The following is a 15,572-nucleotide window of genomic DNA, read 5'->3' as shown; positions in this document are numbered from 1 at the left end:
TACACAAGTTGGAAAGGCTATAATCAAACAATATATCCTCTCCTGCATCTCTGAACATTCCCACAATTTGTAGAATGCCCTCCCCATGGCCTGTGTTAGTCTCCCTCATTATTAACTTTTAGGATAATTTTTCTTTTCTAATCCCTGTTTATCCAGGTATTAGATGGCTGAAAGACTTATCCCTGGCAACTCTGAAAACATGAGTTTTGAGATTAAGTTACTGCTTTTGGAAGTTCTTAACTGTTCTTAGAAGGTGGTTTTTAACTGTTTTTAGACGTTTACATTGTCTTGGTTTAGTACTAGCATTTTTGCTCTCCTTTGGAGGAAGGTGCAGGATAAAGCATAATAAATAACCTTGCATCCAAAGCTCTATATGACTCTGTTCCACACACAGAGTACTCCCCCAACACTGAAGACCACAGGGTTTCTCTTATTTGCATTGACCTCCACATAGGAGCTACATGAATGACACAACAGATATGAGTACTTGATAAATGGATGTGATGTTGTCCTTGTAGCCAGTTGAAGCTTCCACTGTGGTTGAGCACTAGCAGTGACACATGAGGAAGGGAAGAGCTATCTATAGAGAAGAGAGAGTGTGCTCTTAGGAAGTGACCAGAGACTGAATTCAATTTCCAGGAGCTTCCCAACCTGGTGTATATAGCACAGCCCCCCATCCAAGGACTCCGTGTTGCTGTTTAGTTGTGTTTAGTTGTTTAGTTGTGTCCGACTCTTTGTGACCCCATGGACCAGAGCATGCCAGGCACACCTGTCCTCCACCACCTCCCGCAGTTTGGTCAAACTCATGCTGGTAGCCTCGAGAACACCGTCCAACCATCTCGTCCTCTGTCGTCCCCTTCTCCTTGTGCCCTCCATCTTTCCCAACATCAGGGTCTTTTCCAGGGAGTCTTCTCTTCTCATGAGGTGGCCAAAGTATTGGAGCCTCAGCTTCAGGATCTGTCCTTCCAGTGAGCACTCAGGGTTGATTTCCTTAAGAATGGATAGGTTTGATCTTCTTGCAGTCTATGGGACTCTCAAGAGTCTTCTCCAGCACCATAATTCAAAAGCATCCATTCTTCGGCGATCAGCCTTCTTTATGGTCCAGCTCTCACTTCCATACAACACTACTGGGAAAACCATAGCTTTAACTATACGGACCTTTGTTGGCAAGGTGATGTCTCTGCTTTTTAAGATGATGTCTAGGTTTGTCATTGCTTTTCTCCCAAGAAGCAGACGTCTTTTAATTTTGCGACTGCTGTCACCATCTGCAGTGATCATGGAGCCCAAGAAAGTAAAATCTCTCACTGCCTCCATTTCTTCCCCTTCTTACCTTACTGCATAGGTATGAAACTGCTTTGTTCATAGAATCATCACATCTGGAAGATACCTTAAAATTGATCTTCCAATTCAGAAAGTACACTGCTACAGTATCACTGGTAAGCGTCAACCTAGCCTCAGGAGGAGAGACCACAACCTCCTGAGTCAGTTCCAAGCCAGATCTCGTGATCGCTGCACATCCTTTCCCATACTCTTTGCATTTACACCTTGCTCCATCCGTTTGTCAGTCTAGCCCAGCCTTGTCTACTTCCCTTAGCAGCCTTTGCAAAACTGCCATCTGAGATCCTTCATCCGGCAATGCTAAGGAATGTTGGAACCACAAAGTCGAAACCCCCATGTAAGTGAGGTTGTGTGTTGCCTTCTGGGTTTCTCTGTTTACATGTTTACATCAAGGCAGATGACACTGAACTTTAAAAAGCTACTAATGTGATCCTATACATGTTTATTCAGAGCTACATCCAACTGGATTCATGTAGATTTTCTCCCAGGAGCGTATAGGATTGCAGCCTAAGAGACTTGGAGTAACAGGCAATTCCTAAACGCTAGCAGAATTACATATGCATCTTGCAATTACTCCAAATGCACTCAAATATCTGCCCTTAACCATTTGGTTGAATATAAAATAATAAAAACGGCCAGGCTTCAAGGCTCAAAAATTTACTTGAGTGACAGCTTTCAGATGCAATGGGTTTGTACAGACTAATCTGTTTTAATTTATTTTCTCTCTCTTTGAAATGATCATTATAGGGGGGAAATCAGACTGAATGGGTTATGCGCTTAAAAGCACCCCATTTCCAACACAAAGCATAACACTCTAGGAATCTCCAGACTCACTGATTAAAAGGATAACAAAAAACAGAGGGGGGCATCATTAAAATAATTGGACTCCTCAGAAGGCTTTAATTCTGTCATCTTTTGAAAATGACTTCTCTTAAAAACACACAACCTCAAAGTTATTCATCATTGTGTTTCCCTTTCACCAAGGACAGTGGTGAAAGCTAAATAATAACAGAGCTTTCATAGCTGGTTTTCTATGCTGTAAAGGTATTTCAGTGCTTTTACAAAGAATAATAAATCAGACCAGTGGGAGAACAAATTCAGAATCCGATGTAGTGCCTTCCAGATTGTGTGTGGACTACAACTCCCATCAACCCCAATCACATGGCCAATGGTGATGGATTATGGGTGTTGTAGTCCACAAAATCTGGATTACACCATGTTGGCAATCCCTGAAATATCCAAAAAGCATTTAACCCCTCATTTCGCCTGATCCTCCTCTTGATCTCTCCCTCCCAGCACATATTGCAAAGTAGACAGGCAGACAAATATATTTAATATAAAGAAAAGGCAAGCAAGAAGTGACGTGATGGAAATGTTTTCTTTTGCTCTGAAGGGTAGGATTCAAACCTTGAATGGACCGCTTATAAACACCATCTCCAACTCCTCAAAAGATTCCATCAACGGTGTCTCTGAAAAAATTCACCTGGGAAGACAGGTGAACTAATATCAGTGTACTGGAAGAAGCAAAGATCACCAGTATCAAAGCAATGATTCTTCAACATCAACTTCGTTGGATTGGTCATGTTGTGTGGATGCCTGATTATCGTCTTCCAAAGCAACTACTCTACTCCAAACTTAAAAATGGAAAGCGTAATGCTGGTGGTCAACAAAAGAGGTTCAAAGACTCTCTCAAGGCAAATCTTTAAAAATGTAGTATAAACACCAACAACTGGGAAACACTGGTCTGCCAGCACTCCAATTGGAGAACAGTCTTTACCAAAGGTGTCAGGGGCTTTGAAGATGCTCGAACTCAGGATGAAAGGGAGAAACGTGCTAAGAGGAAGGCACGCTTGGCAAACCCTCACCATGATCAACTCCTGCCTGTAAACCTATGTCTCCACTGTGGAAGGATGTGTGGATCCAGAATTGGCCTCTACAGTCACTTACAGACTCACTTTTAAAACCGTGTTTATGGAAGACAATCTTACTCGGCTACGAATGATTGCCAAAGAAGAAGATGACCCAGGACACACACATTAATTAAGGTGGTTTCTGAAGCTCTGTTGCTGATTCCACTTGCCTTTCACCAGCATGGAATATATTCTGTACAGAGTCCAAATTTACTAAAGAAACTTCCTAAAGCAAGAGTGGACTCAATAACACTGGGGACTAAAGTTACCATTTGAATTTTCCATGAAGTTCAGTTCCATGGCAAATCTGGAAACTCCTGCTTGAAAAAAATACCTGAAATATTTCAAGGGGAAGCAAATGTTCCCACAGAGAAATTCTCCAAAGGACTCCATACATCCATAAATTAGGGACAAAGAAATCACCACAGAAGAATTTAGAAACAGGCAGGTGTGTCTGGATCCATTCTCCGTGTTCAAATTTCTCAATGGGAGAATGGAATTAGACTGTTGATGTGGCTCCTCCAACAGCTTGTTTCAGGAAAATGATCAATACCCATTTATCTCGGATGAGACCCACTCATCTGACATTACCCAACTGCAGTTGATTTCACTGAGGAGAAATGGATAATCTTCCTGAGCTTCTTTAATATCTATTAAGGCCCAGAAACATATAGCAATAGTCCTTTAATTGGCATAGACCTAGAAACCATCCTTCAGTGACCTGGTTGTTGAAAAATGGCTGTTCCTTGTGGATAGGTTTCTTAGAAAAAAAAGTCCCTCTTCATACACACAAACACACATGAGAGATTTGTTCCCAAGCATTTTGATGTGCATCTGTGTGGTTCATACTGCTGTCACTGAGCTCAGTTTTTGAGGAATGTCTGTATACAAGGTGAAGGTGATGACCCTAGATCCTATGGAATGGAATGGACTAAAACTTTGGTCAAGAAACTGCGGCTCTAACACACCCGTGGAATACTACCAGTTAAGCTCTCATTCAAGTCCTCTGTGTTGGAGAGGATGTCAACAGTTAGGTTCATATTTCCAATTGGGAATGCAAGCTGTACAATTATTCTGGAAAATCGTATTTAAAGAAGTTTCTTCTATTACAGAACAGGTGACACATCTACATTTGAACGTCTATCTTGTAGTCTTGTTTGGATATCTTTCAGGACATATGGAATGCTTACATATGTTTCAATTACAATTGGTGGGTTATTCTTATTGCTAATTGCTTTTCTTTGCAATGTATCTGCGATTAAATGAAAGAAGGGAACTCCCAGATATTTTCTGTTCTGTGTTTTTGCCTTTTAAAACAAAACAAAACCTGCCATTGCATTTGGTTTGGCTCGAGTGACCTTTGGCTGCCTCTCCTCTTTGCTATTGACTCCATCTCCCCGGAGTCTCCTATCAAATATACTTCTACCACGAGCCTTACAAGGGACAGCTGCGCTGACACACAGCTCTTACCACCTGCTGAGGAAGCAGCTCTGGCTTTACATGAAATGAAACAAACAGAGCAGACCACGAGAACAGAACAGAAAGTTACACTGAATGCAGAGAAGGCTGTCCACCGATCCAGCATTTTAAGCTGCTTTGTGAGTAAGAATGTAAGAAGGAATTGGAGCCTGCTGGGATTAACTGGGTCAATTCCCTATGCAGAGTGAGCAGTGTTTGGCAAGTGAATCTTGGTTCCAGAGTAGACTTCCCTGGTTGCAATAATGTACACAGAGATATGCTTGCAGGTGGCGCTGTGGTCAAAACCACTGAGCCTCTTGGGCTTGCCAATCAGAAGGTCGGCGGTTCGAATCCCTGTGATGGGGTGAACTCCCGTTGCTTGGTTTCAGCTCCTTCCAACCTAGCAGTTCGAAAGCATGCCAAAAAGTGCAAGTAGATAAATAGGCACTGCTCCAGCAGGAAGGTAAATGGCATTTCCGTGTGCTGCTCTGGTTTCAGTGTTCCGTTGCGCCAGAAGAGGCTTAGTCATGCTGGCCACATAACCCAGAAAAACTGTCTGCGGACAAACATCGGCTCCTTCAGCCAGTAAAGTGAGATAAGCGCCGCAACCCTAGAGTCGTCTGAGACTGGACTTGTCAGGGATCCTTTACCTTTACAAGAAAGCAATTAAGAATGCATAACTTTTTTTTTAAAAAAAAATAATTTTTATTAACCGGCCAATCAAATCAAATCAAATCACATCACATAAATTCCGAATTACAAAGCCGAATTTTAAATTTTGTTGTGGGGACCCATATTTCAAGATCCGAAGGGGGATTCTGAGTCATCTTCTTGCTACTGCGTTAATGTCCAAATCAGTCCAAACAAAGTTCATAATTCTATCCAGTCTTATCTTGCTGTTTCCACATCACATCTTGTTTATATATTTTCTCTTTTTTCTTTATGATCTCTTCTGATAGTCTCCTTAAGCCGATAAACACCAATAATAATCCTGTGTGAATTTTTCCGTTCTTCCAATCCTCAAATCGAGGTGGTTTCCATATATCATTGCCTTCATAGATAACAGCGCTCTTTCCATCATTAATTACAGAACTGTCGTTCTTAAGCCCCACTGAGGAGTTTCACCCACAATATAAAAACAGCTCTAATTCTCTATTTCTCCTCTCAGACTTAAGTCCTCCGACAGAACTTCCCAATATGGCGACGGAATTTTTAACTGCGTCATTCCAAAGCCCTTATACATTCCACGCTCTTCTTAAAACATGCTTTGGTTCAAAAGTTTATCTCCACACAGCCTTAAATCCACAGTTTAAGTCCTTAAAACGACATTTCTGACTTGTGAGGGGGGGGGATTCTTGTTTAATCACATAAGGGAAAGAAAGGAAAGTTTTTTCCCCCTCCCCCATCAGTCCCTTTGCCATACCGAGTCTTGGCGTATCTTCTCATGATTTATACTTGTTCCTCCGACTCGTCTTGTTTTATCAGAGATCTCTTCTGTTAGCAGTCTTTACTCCCCCTTCTTCCTTGAAACATGTGCATTCGCTTCATCCAAATTGTTTCTTTTGAAGTTCTTGCAGCTAGTGGCGCGGATCAGGGACGGCGTCCAGGAGCGCCGAAATCCCACAGGAGGGCATTGTGCCTAGTGCCCCCATCCCCACAAATTCGGGGGTGGTATAGGGCACAGCAGGCAAGGGCAGTCCCCCACCACAATCCTGGGGGGGGGGGTAGGGAGGCTATTTACTCCCATCACAGCCTCCAATTTACCTCGTGTGGGTCGGAGAGATGTTATTGTCAGCCATCTTCTGATGCGCCCCTAGTGGTCCCTAAGAAGAAATGCATAACTTGGCTAGAAAAGCTTCTCATCTAACTAGTCTGGAAACAAAGCAGTCATGCTTGTTCCTATGTTCTCTCAAACAATAGCTCCAAGATGACATCTCATCTTGATGTCAGTGGGCGTCTTTGGGGTAGTTGGTTTGTTACATCCAAGGTTCCTGAAGCTCCTTAATCTCCGAGCCCTGGCATTGTTTGCTATCCATGACCTTTCCTTTTTTAGGCATGTGCTACATTCTGCCATTTGGAAAGTTCATTTTTGATCTTTGCCATCCTCCTAGCTGCATGATAACCCAATCCTGGCAAGAACCTCGTGCTCATTATTCTGCTAATTCACCCAGATTTACCCACTCGCTGCCTTGCAATATTTACATTCTGGCACTAAGAAGGGAAATGACCTCTTACTGCTTACCACAGCTGCCAAGAGGTGGACACTGGTGGCTTCTCAGAAACGTAGAGAGATGAAATTGGTTCTCCCAGGGATTGCTGGCACTATGAATTCTTTATATTGAACAGTTGGCCTGCAGTAACCCAGAGGATATTAGATTTCTTCAGAACAAAACAGGCAATGCTGAAAATGTCCTTAAACAGTTCTGTTCCGACAGCTGCCCTCCCTCTGTCCTGGAGGGATTGCCGCCCTTTTTAAGGACAAAATTTCCTCTCCTAGATGAGCAACTTTTAACCTTTGTCTCCAATCTCCCATGGCCTGTTGCTGTCAATAGAAATTGACAATACAAGAAGGCAGGGAATGAGTAGCGAAGTTAAGAGAGGTTCTAAAAGGGGTGATGTTGAGAAGGGGAATCCTGCAGCCCAAATAATGGGAAGTTGCTTTAGCATCTATAGGCGATGTTTCTTTAGATTTGAGATTAGTTCAAAAAAATTTGATGTTCCAGGTGTGCTGGAGTCCACAGCGTTTTTCAAGGAAGGAACTGGCTTGTTTGGATAGATGCTGGTGACAGGTAAAAGGTAAAGGTAAAGGACCCCTGGACGGTTAAGTCCAGTCAAAGGTGACTATGGGGTGCGGCTCTCATCTTGCTTTCAGGCCGAGGGAGCTGGCGTTTATCCACAGACAGCTTTCCAGGTCATGTGGCCAGCATGACAAAACCGTTTCTGGCACAACAGGACACTGTAATGGAAGCCAGAGCGCACGGAAATGCTGTTTACCTTCCCGTTGCAGCCATACCTATTTATCTACTTGCACTAGTGTGCTTTGGAACTGCTAGGTTGGCGGGAGCTGGGACAGAGCATTGGGAGCTCACCTGTTGTGGGGATTCGAACCGCTGACCTTCCAATGGGCAAGCCCAAGAGGCTCAGTGGTTTGTACCACAGCACCACCCATGACTGGGGCACAATCCTAGGGAACATGGAAACTTGTACTGACATACTTCAGTGTGGTCCTGATCACATTGTGTAGATATAGCACCTGAAAAGGAACATAGAAAGCTCTGATAAGCAGTATTGGCTTAGGCATTGGTCCTAACCGACTATATCCAACTTCAGCCCAACTTCAGCCCATCCGCTAGAAGTCCTAACCACCGGTAGGGGGAGTCCTGCTGATGCACATCAACAAGGAACTCCCCCGGGGTCACCGCTAGGGGGCGTGCCTTAGGCCCTCACCTTCTTAGGCTTTGGACAGGGCCACACCCCCAGAATCCTTTAATGGACTACCCTTCAATATGTGGGGCAGGTGATGGCGCTTCCTCCCCTCTTCCATCTACAGAGCAATACCAGTGCCTAACCGCCAATACCAAGAAAGTTGTGACGATTTGCTACGAGGTAGGCGAAAACCAAGTGGCTGGTGCCGATTTGCCAAGCGGAAAAATTCCTACCAGGCCCCTCAACGACGACCAACCAAGGTCCATAGTAAGGTCAAGGAACGAAAACCTTATAGGCTGGGAGGGTGGGAAAAGCAGGAACAGCTGGTAAGCGGCAAAGAGGGAGATCCCCGGCCACGCCCTGGTTTAAATATGGCAGGCCATACCCCCAGAGCCAGCCGATTGGCTGGCCAGGAGGTGAGGTGACATGGCCGGGAATCCCCCCAATTGCGCGGGGGCTGGGTTCCAGCTACTGTGTGCATGGTGGGGCTATGAAGCCTGCAACTCCACCTCCTCCGAAGGGCGGAAGTGGCTTTAGTGTGTTGGAGGAGTTGAGAGAACAGTTACCCTGGTAAGCACCTTAACTTATCCAATAAGCATGTGCAGCAGAAGTGAAACACTCCAAACAGAGGTCTCCAAGCTTTAATTGCTCAGGTAGAAAAGACAAAGGCCATTGTAGCACACAATCTGATTGCATCTTCAGAGGCTCTTTCATGCCTTCAGCTGGAGGCACCATGTTCAGTCTTGTGGATGGGGGAGAAGTACCTTCCATTCATTCAAGGAAGTCGAACAGCATTCACAACCTGGCAGTGCCTCTCTGATGCATGCATACATCCATAGCTGAGGCTTCAGTAAAGTCCCAGGCACGCTCACCCGACAGTACCAAAAATGGAAATGTTTGTTATTTTCCCATCACAAAAACAGGGAGTCACGCCATGCTTGTAAAGTCAAACAAAGGAAAAGTTCAGATGGCACCGAGATCGTCAAGATGGAAATAAACAACAGCGGCCGAGGAGAAAAACAAAGAAGCTGTACTTCCAGAGTTAGAAATTACACCCCTCTTAAAAATGCAAACAAAATGGAACAAAATGCAAAATCATGCAGGGCAGAGGGAAAGACAATGCTATAGGTGACATTCACACCATATGATTAAAGCATGGCTTCCTCCAAAGAGTTCTGGGAGCTGTAGTTTGTTAAGGGTGCTGAGAGTGATCAGGTGACCCTTATTCCCCTCCCAGAGCTGGTTTAAAGGTAAAGGGACCCCTGACCATTAGGTCCAGTCGCAGATGACTCTGCGGTTGCGGCGCTCATCTTGCTTTATTGACCGAGGGAGCCAGTATACAGCTTCCAGGTCATGTGGCCAGCATGACTAAGCCACTTCTGGCGAACCAGAGCAGCACATGGAAATGCCGTTTACCTTCCCACCAGAGCGGTACCTGTTTATGTACTTGCACTTGATGTGCTTTTGAACTCCTAGATGGGCAGGAGCTGGGACCGAACAACAGGAGCTCACTCCGTTGTGGGGTTTCAAACAGCTGACCTTCTGATCGGCAAGCCCTAGGCTCTGTGGTTTAGACCACAGCACCACCCACGTCCCTACAGAGCTGGTTTAACCATTAATAAATCGTCAGATCGAACTCAGAATAGCAGCTCTGGGAGAGGCACTGAGAGTCACCTAATAACTCTCAAGAGCCTTAATGTACTATAGCTCCCAGAACTCCCAGAACAGCCATGACTATTTGTGGGAAGCCATGACTCTGAGCAGGAGAAAGCTGGATACATTCCAATAATTTCATCTGTACATCTGCTTTGGATTGGCTATATATAGGGGTTGAACAAACTCTCATCTGCACTATCTAATTCCCTTTGGGTTTCCTGATGCAATTTGCAACAGAAAAAACTGAAAGTTGCTGACAAAAGAGATGTACCTCCAACTCAGGGTACATTGTTAACATCACAGACCGACTTGGGCTTGTAAAAAACCCACGAATGATGAGGCAGACTGATTCTCCTTGCACTCCTAATTTCATACAAGGTCACTGTATATGTCTGACACATATCCCAATCACTCTATCCAAAATATAGGTGGATAAGAACATTATACATATGAACACAGTGGGCAAACTCTAGCCCTCCAGATGTTCTTTGACTACAACTCCAATCGTAATGCATTCCTAATTCTTTCCTAACATAGGAATGCTGGCTATGCCTGATGGACGTTGGACTCCGTACTTTATTTATTTGATTATTGCATTTATATCCCACTATTTTCTCCCACAAGCATGAGGTGGTGTACATGGTTCTCATTTAATCCCCACAACAACCTTGTGAGGCAGGTTAGGCTGCCCCAAGTTCGCCCAAGGAGCTTCATGCCCAAGTGGGGATTCAAACTCATGTCTCCCAAGCCTGATATTCTAACCATTACACTAAGCTAGCTCTCGACATCAGGGTTTCCCAAACTTGAGTCTCCAGATGTTTTTGGACTACAACTCCCATCGTCCCAAGCTAGCAGCACCAGTGGTCAGGGATGGTGGGAACTGTAGTTGTTGCAGAAACCCCACCCCACCCCAATCATTCAATTTATCTGTACCGTTCCACTTTTATTTTACACCATGAATGAAGGACCAACAAAGGGGGGAGACTTGACACAAGGCAGACATAACCCTCCAAGTGTACCAACATGTCTGCAGCGAGCCCTACCCAGTTGGCATGCCAACCTTGATGGGTCCTAGACAGAAGATTGTTACACTCACAAAGGACCTGCATATGGAAGTGGATTCAGTATGGACTGAAACAAAGGACAGTGACCAGCCCTTCCCTCTGGGGGCAGGAAACAATGAACTCCTCTTTGTCCTCAGGAATGTAATCATGGGGAGGGGGAAAGGAGGAACCGGACAGGTGACAAGACACTCAGGTTACTACCACAACTCCTCCCTGAACCCTTCCTCTTTGTGATGTATCAGTGATGTAGTCAGGATGTAGTTATGATGTAGTCTTAGGGATGTAGCACGGGGGATTAATAGCTAATAAAAGTTGGGGTCTTCTTTTCTTCAGGGCTTCCATCTTGCTTCATCCTGTAGTGAGTTGGAGTCCTGTCACGACAGTCTCAATAAAGACCAAGCCTACTGGCTGCTGTTTCGCTCCAGTTGTCCTGGTTGGTGTCTTTGCTTTTTGTCCAAGGGAGCCCTCGGATTTCTCTGTTAACATAGTCCAAAAACAGCTGGAGAAACCCAAGGTTGGGAAGCCATGCTCTACATGAATTCTATACAGGAAGTTCTGAGGCGTCCGCACAAACAGCAAATTGCAGCTACCTGAATGGAACCGGGAAAGTAAGATTTGACTCTATCAGCATCCATTTCGGATTCACCAGTGGTCTGCCTCTAGCTTCTTCTGCTGTGTGACAGGCATGATCAAACAGCCTGAAAGCGAGGAAAACAATCCTCAGACACTCCTGTGCTCCATGGCATAAGAGCGAAAAGCTTGTTGGAACGCAACAGGAAGCCGGCCTATGTTTTCTGCTGCTCTTGAATGAGGCAGCTTGATTTCTGATCTGGACAGTTGAGTTGGGAATTGTATCTGTGATAATAATGGGATCAGTCAGGGGGAAGCTATTTTTAAAAGACATGCCTGCGGGCCAGAGGGTAACCCCCAAGGGAGAAAAATAATCCAAACTGCCTTCGTTCGTTTATGCTCTCGCAGCCGCATTGTGGCTAGACACTCTTGGCTGGCAGACGTCGATGGAGGTGTGGGAACGAGCAAAAGCAAGGAAGGCAAGCTGAAGGAGAGGTGGGGAAGAAGAGGCAGCTTGGCAGACAGGTTTAGAGGCCAGCAGGTGTGTGCCAAATGGCTTGATATGGCAAAGATGAGGAATTCTAGAGGAGGGGAGAAATCCTGCAATCAAGCAGCGTATAAATTTCACGATAAAAGTTAAGTAAAATAAATAAAGGTGTTTCCCCTTTATTTGGTAAAGGAAAAGGACCCCTGGACGGTTAAGTCTAGTCAAAGGGAACTATGGGGCTGCAGTGCTCATTTCGCTTTCAGGCCAAGGAGTGGGTAGTGCTGTGGGTTAAACCACAGAGCCTAGGGTTTGCTGATCAGAAGGTTGGCAGTTCGAATCCATGTGATGGGGTGAGCTCCCAGTGCTCTGTCCCAGCTCCTGACAACTTAGCAGTTCTAAAGCACACCAGTGCAAGTAGAAAAATAGGTACTGCTATGGAGGGGAGGTAAATGGCATTTCTGTGTGCTCTGGTTTCCATCACGGTGTCTCATTGCACCAGAAGCGGTTTAGTCATGCTGGCCACATGACCTGGAAAGCTTTCTGTCGACAAATGCCGGCTCCCTCAGCCTGAAAGCCAGAGAAGCACCACAACCCCATAGTCATCCTTTACCTTTACCCTTTATTTGATAGTATCTTGGGCACGTGGCTGTTTGTCAGCAGCCCGGAATGGAAGGACTCTTCCTGTTTTGGGGATGAAGGACCACAGCTTAGTGGTAGAGAAGGTCCCAGGTTCAATCCACGGCCCACTGCTTGTTTGTGGTCCCCAGAACACTGCTCAGAAGTGCATGTGGCCCCTGAAAAATGTTCCCTTGGCTTGCCATCAGTAAAGCTCGCTTTCTTTCTCATCCTTGGTGCATAGAGAGGGGCTTATTCACGAGCAGTTCACCATTGTGATCCATGGTCCCTCATGCAGAATGAGGAGAGCTGCTGAGCAGTGCTGAGGAGAGGAGGAGAGTGGTCCCTGGGAAGGCCAGGGCAGGCAGGAGTAAAGGCCCAGTTCCCAGGATGATGTAACATACCTTCTTCCCAGAAAATGAAGCATCATAGCACTGTGAGGGAAAGGGCAGGGTGTTCTTCTAACAACTCTCATCACCCTTAATAAACTACAGTCCCCAGCATTCTTTTGGGGGGATATATGACTGTTTAAAGAGGTAATCCTTTGAATGTATAGCAAAGATGAGGACTGAGCCTAAATCACCTTCTGACCAATTTCCATAAATTCATCCCCAGTGACCACTATCCTAATACAGTCGTACCTTGGAAGTCAAACAGCTTAGTTCTTGAACGTTTTGGCTCCCAAACTGTTCCAGTTTGCAAACTATTTTTGGAAGCCGAATGTCTTGGTGGGGCTTCAGTGGCTTCCAATTGGCTGTAGGAGCTTCCTGCAGCCCATCAGAAGCCGAATTTTGGTTTTTGAATGTTTTCGAAGTTGCATGGACTTCTGGAATGGATTCTGTTTGACTTCCAAGGTACAACTGTAAAAACAAACAAACAAAAAAAAAAAAACCCTATTCAAAATAACAGTTGTCACAACCCACTTAGGAAGATGGTAACACAATACAGTTCAAAACAGTAACAATTAATTAATTGCACGTTTATTCAGCCTGCAATTAAAATTAATCGGTTTGATGAATTCAACAAAACTGATGAACTTGAGCCAAAGTCTGATAATCTCATTAACATTTCCAGGGCCCCCTGCTACCCACACCCCTCTAGGTAATCTCACTGGTCTAAATGTGAACTTTATGGCTACAATACACACACAACTTTGTCTCCTTGTCTCTTCTCCCTCTCTCCCACTCCATCCCTTTCTGCTTTGTGTAACATATACCTTCGTGAAGAGCTATGGGAAATTCAAGAGTTTGCTCGCTTTTTTGTGCTTTCCAAAAGTGTTGGTTTTGGATCCCTTTACACCCTTTTATGAACCAACACAGTTGCCTCTGCTTTTAACATGCCTTTTAAAAAGATAAGTTTATCAGAAACTGCATCTGTGGCTGCATGCCAGTAGGATTGTTTTGTGTAGTGTAAAGGAAAATAATCTGCATTTTTATAAAGAAAGAAAAGAAGTCATTTATTGGATTAAAGAAGCAGGCAAACGAGAGGTCACTAGATTTGGCACTTTTTTTTAACTCAAAGTTATTTAAGACATGGTTGAAAGAACACACTTCTGTACAAAGACTACAAGATGATGTTACAAGCTTCCGGACCCCTCGTTGCCAACGCCATCCTACTCTTTGCGAAAGAGAAGAAAACAAGCAAAGAACAAAACAAAAACAAAAGGTCAACCCCTTATTCATCTCCACAACTCATTAGAGATGAGATGAACATTTCTAAACCATTTAGCAGTGGAGAACAAATTGCTCATTAGTCTCAAACACAGCCATCCATGAGGGCTAGTGTATTCAAAAGTCATAATGACCAACATGATAAATGACCCTATCTTGACAGGGGGAACATTGCACTTTGGCTACCCCTTGTCAACAGACCAATCCCCACCAAGGTGACACCGGGCGAGGGGGAGGCAGAAGTTCCATTCATGAGCATTCTTGCTCATGAGTAGAGTATTGTAACGTTGATTATATTCCTTTGACTCTTGTGCCCTTATGGAAGGGTGAATTGGTAAGCTTCCATTTTTCTCAGTTTCTCATTTTTCCAATCTTCAGATCAGTTCTCCAGGTTTCCACATTGGCCTGATCCAACTGGGCTCTACTTATGTCCTTAAGAAGATCCAGTCACCTGGCTCTGTGTTGCTGGCACGGAACTCCCAGCTTTGACCTTTGTAAACTGTAATGATGGCAATAGGAAGACCTTCCTGATGGTTTTCTGTAGCAGCTGAGACCGAAGCAGGGGGTCCATGCGGGGTCTCAAGGCACTGAAAAGAGAAAGAAGGCAAGAGAAAATGATCAGCACCCAGCAGTCCATAAACCTGGTGAAGAAATATGTACTGGAGGGCAGCTCGGAAGGGTTGAGTGTCATGAGAGAGGCAGGAACATCTCCTTCTTTTGAAATCTAAGGGCTTATCCACACTTAAATTTTGCCCTGTTCTTTCCAGGTCTGTGCTTTAAATCTCCATCTCTGAGTGTGTGTGTGGGGGGGGGCTTTCCCTGCTAAAACCTGCTCTTTTAGGCCAGGAATGTTTCAAGCCTAGTTCTCCAACTGTCACTCCTCGGACCACTTCTCCAACTGTCACTCCTCAGACCAGGCAAGGAAGGCTGAAGTGGCTGAAACTTGGATTTGAGGCCTAGCCCTCCAACTATCTCTCCCCAGGACAGGCCAAGAAGCATTGAAGAGGCTTAATTACTGACCTTCACACAACCTGAGGCCTTTATTGAGAATGCCTGCCGGAAGGAGAAAATGAGGTGCAAAGAGCCAGAAGAGCATAATTGGGACTCACAATTCCTCTAAAACAAAGAATCGGCAGATAGCCAACGCCATCTTCCCTGACTCAGAAACAGAGCAGAAAATGGAGCAAATAGAACAAACACTGAGTAACAAAGTTGGGGGAATCTCACCCCCCCCTTAAGGAAGATGATAATGACCCGACCCCCCTCCTCCCAGAAAAAGCTAATCCGTCCAAGAGGGCAAGAGCAGAGCAGGAGGGATTCCTCCCACTCCTAATGCTGACCCACCCATGCCTCTAGAACAAGATATTAGAGGAGCCTG

The 15,572-nt window shown here is 44.9% G+C and overlaps 1 long non-coding RNA gene across 1 annotated transcript; it reads right to left on the bottom strand.

Annotated features, from left to right (window-relative positions):
* Positions 1-14,012: 14,012 nt before the first annotated feature.
* Positions 14,013-15,344, bottom strand: LOC309351240. Its single transcript, XR_014160761.1, has 2 exons — positions 15,024-15,344; positions 14,013-14,781 (listed from the first exon to the last, which is right to left on the bottom strand). It is a non-coding gene; the product is annotated as an uncharacterized lncRNA (long non-coding RNA).
* Positions 15,345-15,572: the final 228 nt, after the last annotated feature.

Source organism: Podarcis erhardii (genome assembly GCF_964252035.2).
Source record: "Podarcis erhardii genome assembly, chromosome: 10".
NCBI classification, from domain to species: Eukaryota; Metazoa; Chordata; class Lepidosauria; order Squamata; family Lacertidae; genus Podarcis; species Podarcis erhardii.
Note: the sequence above shows the minus strand (reverse complement) of the source record. Positions and strands in the feature narration are given on the sequence as shown.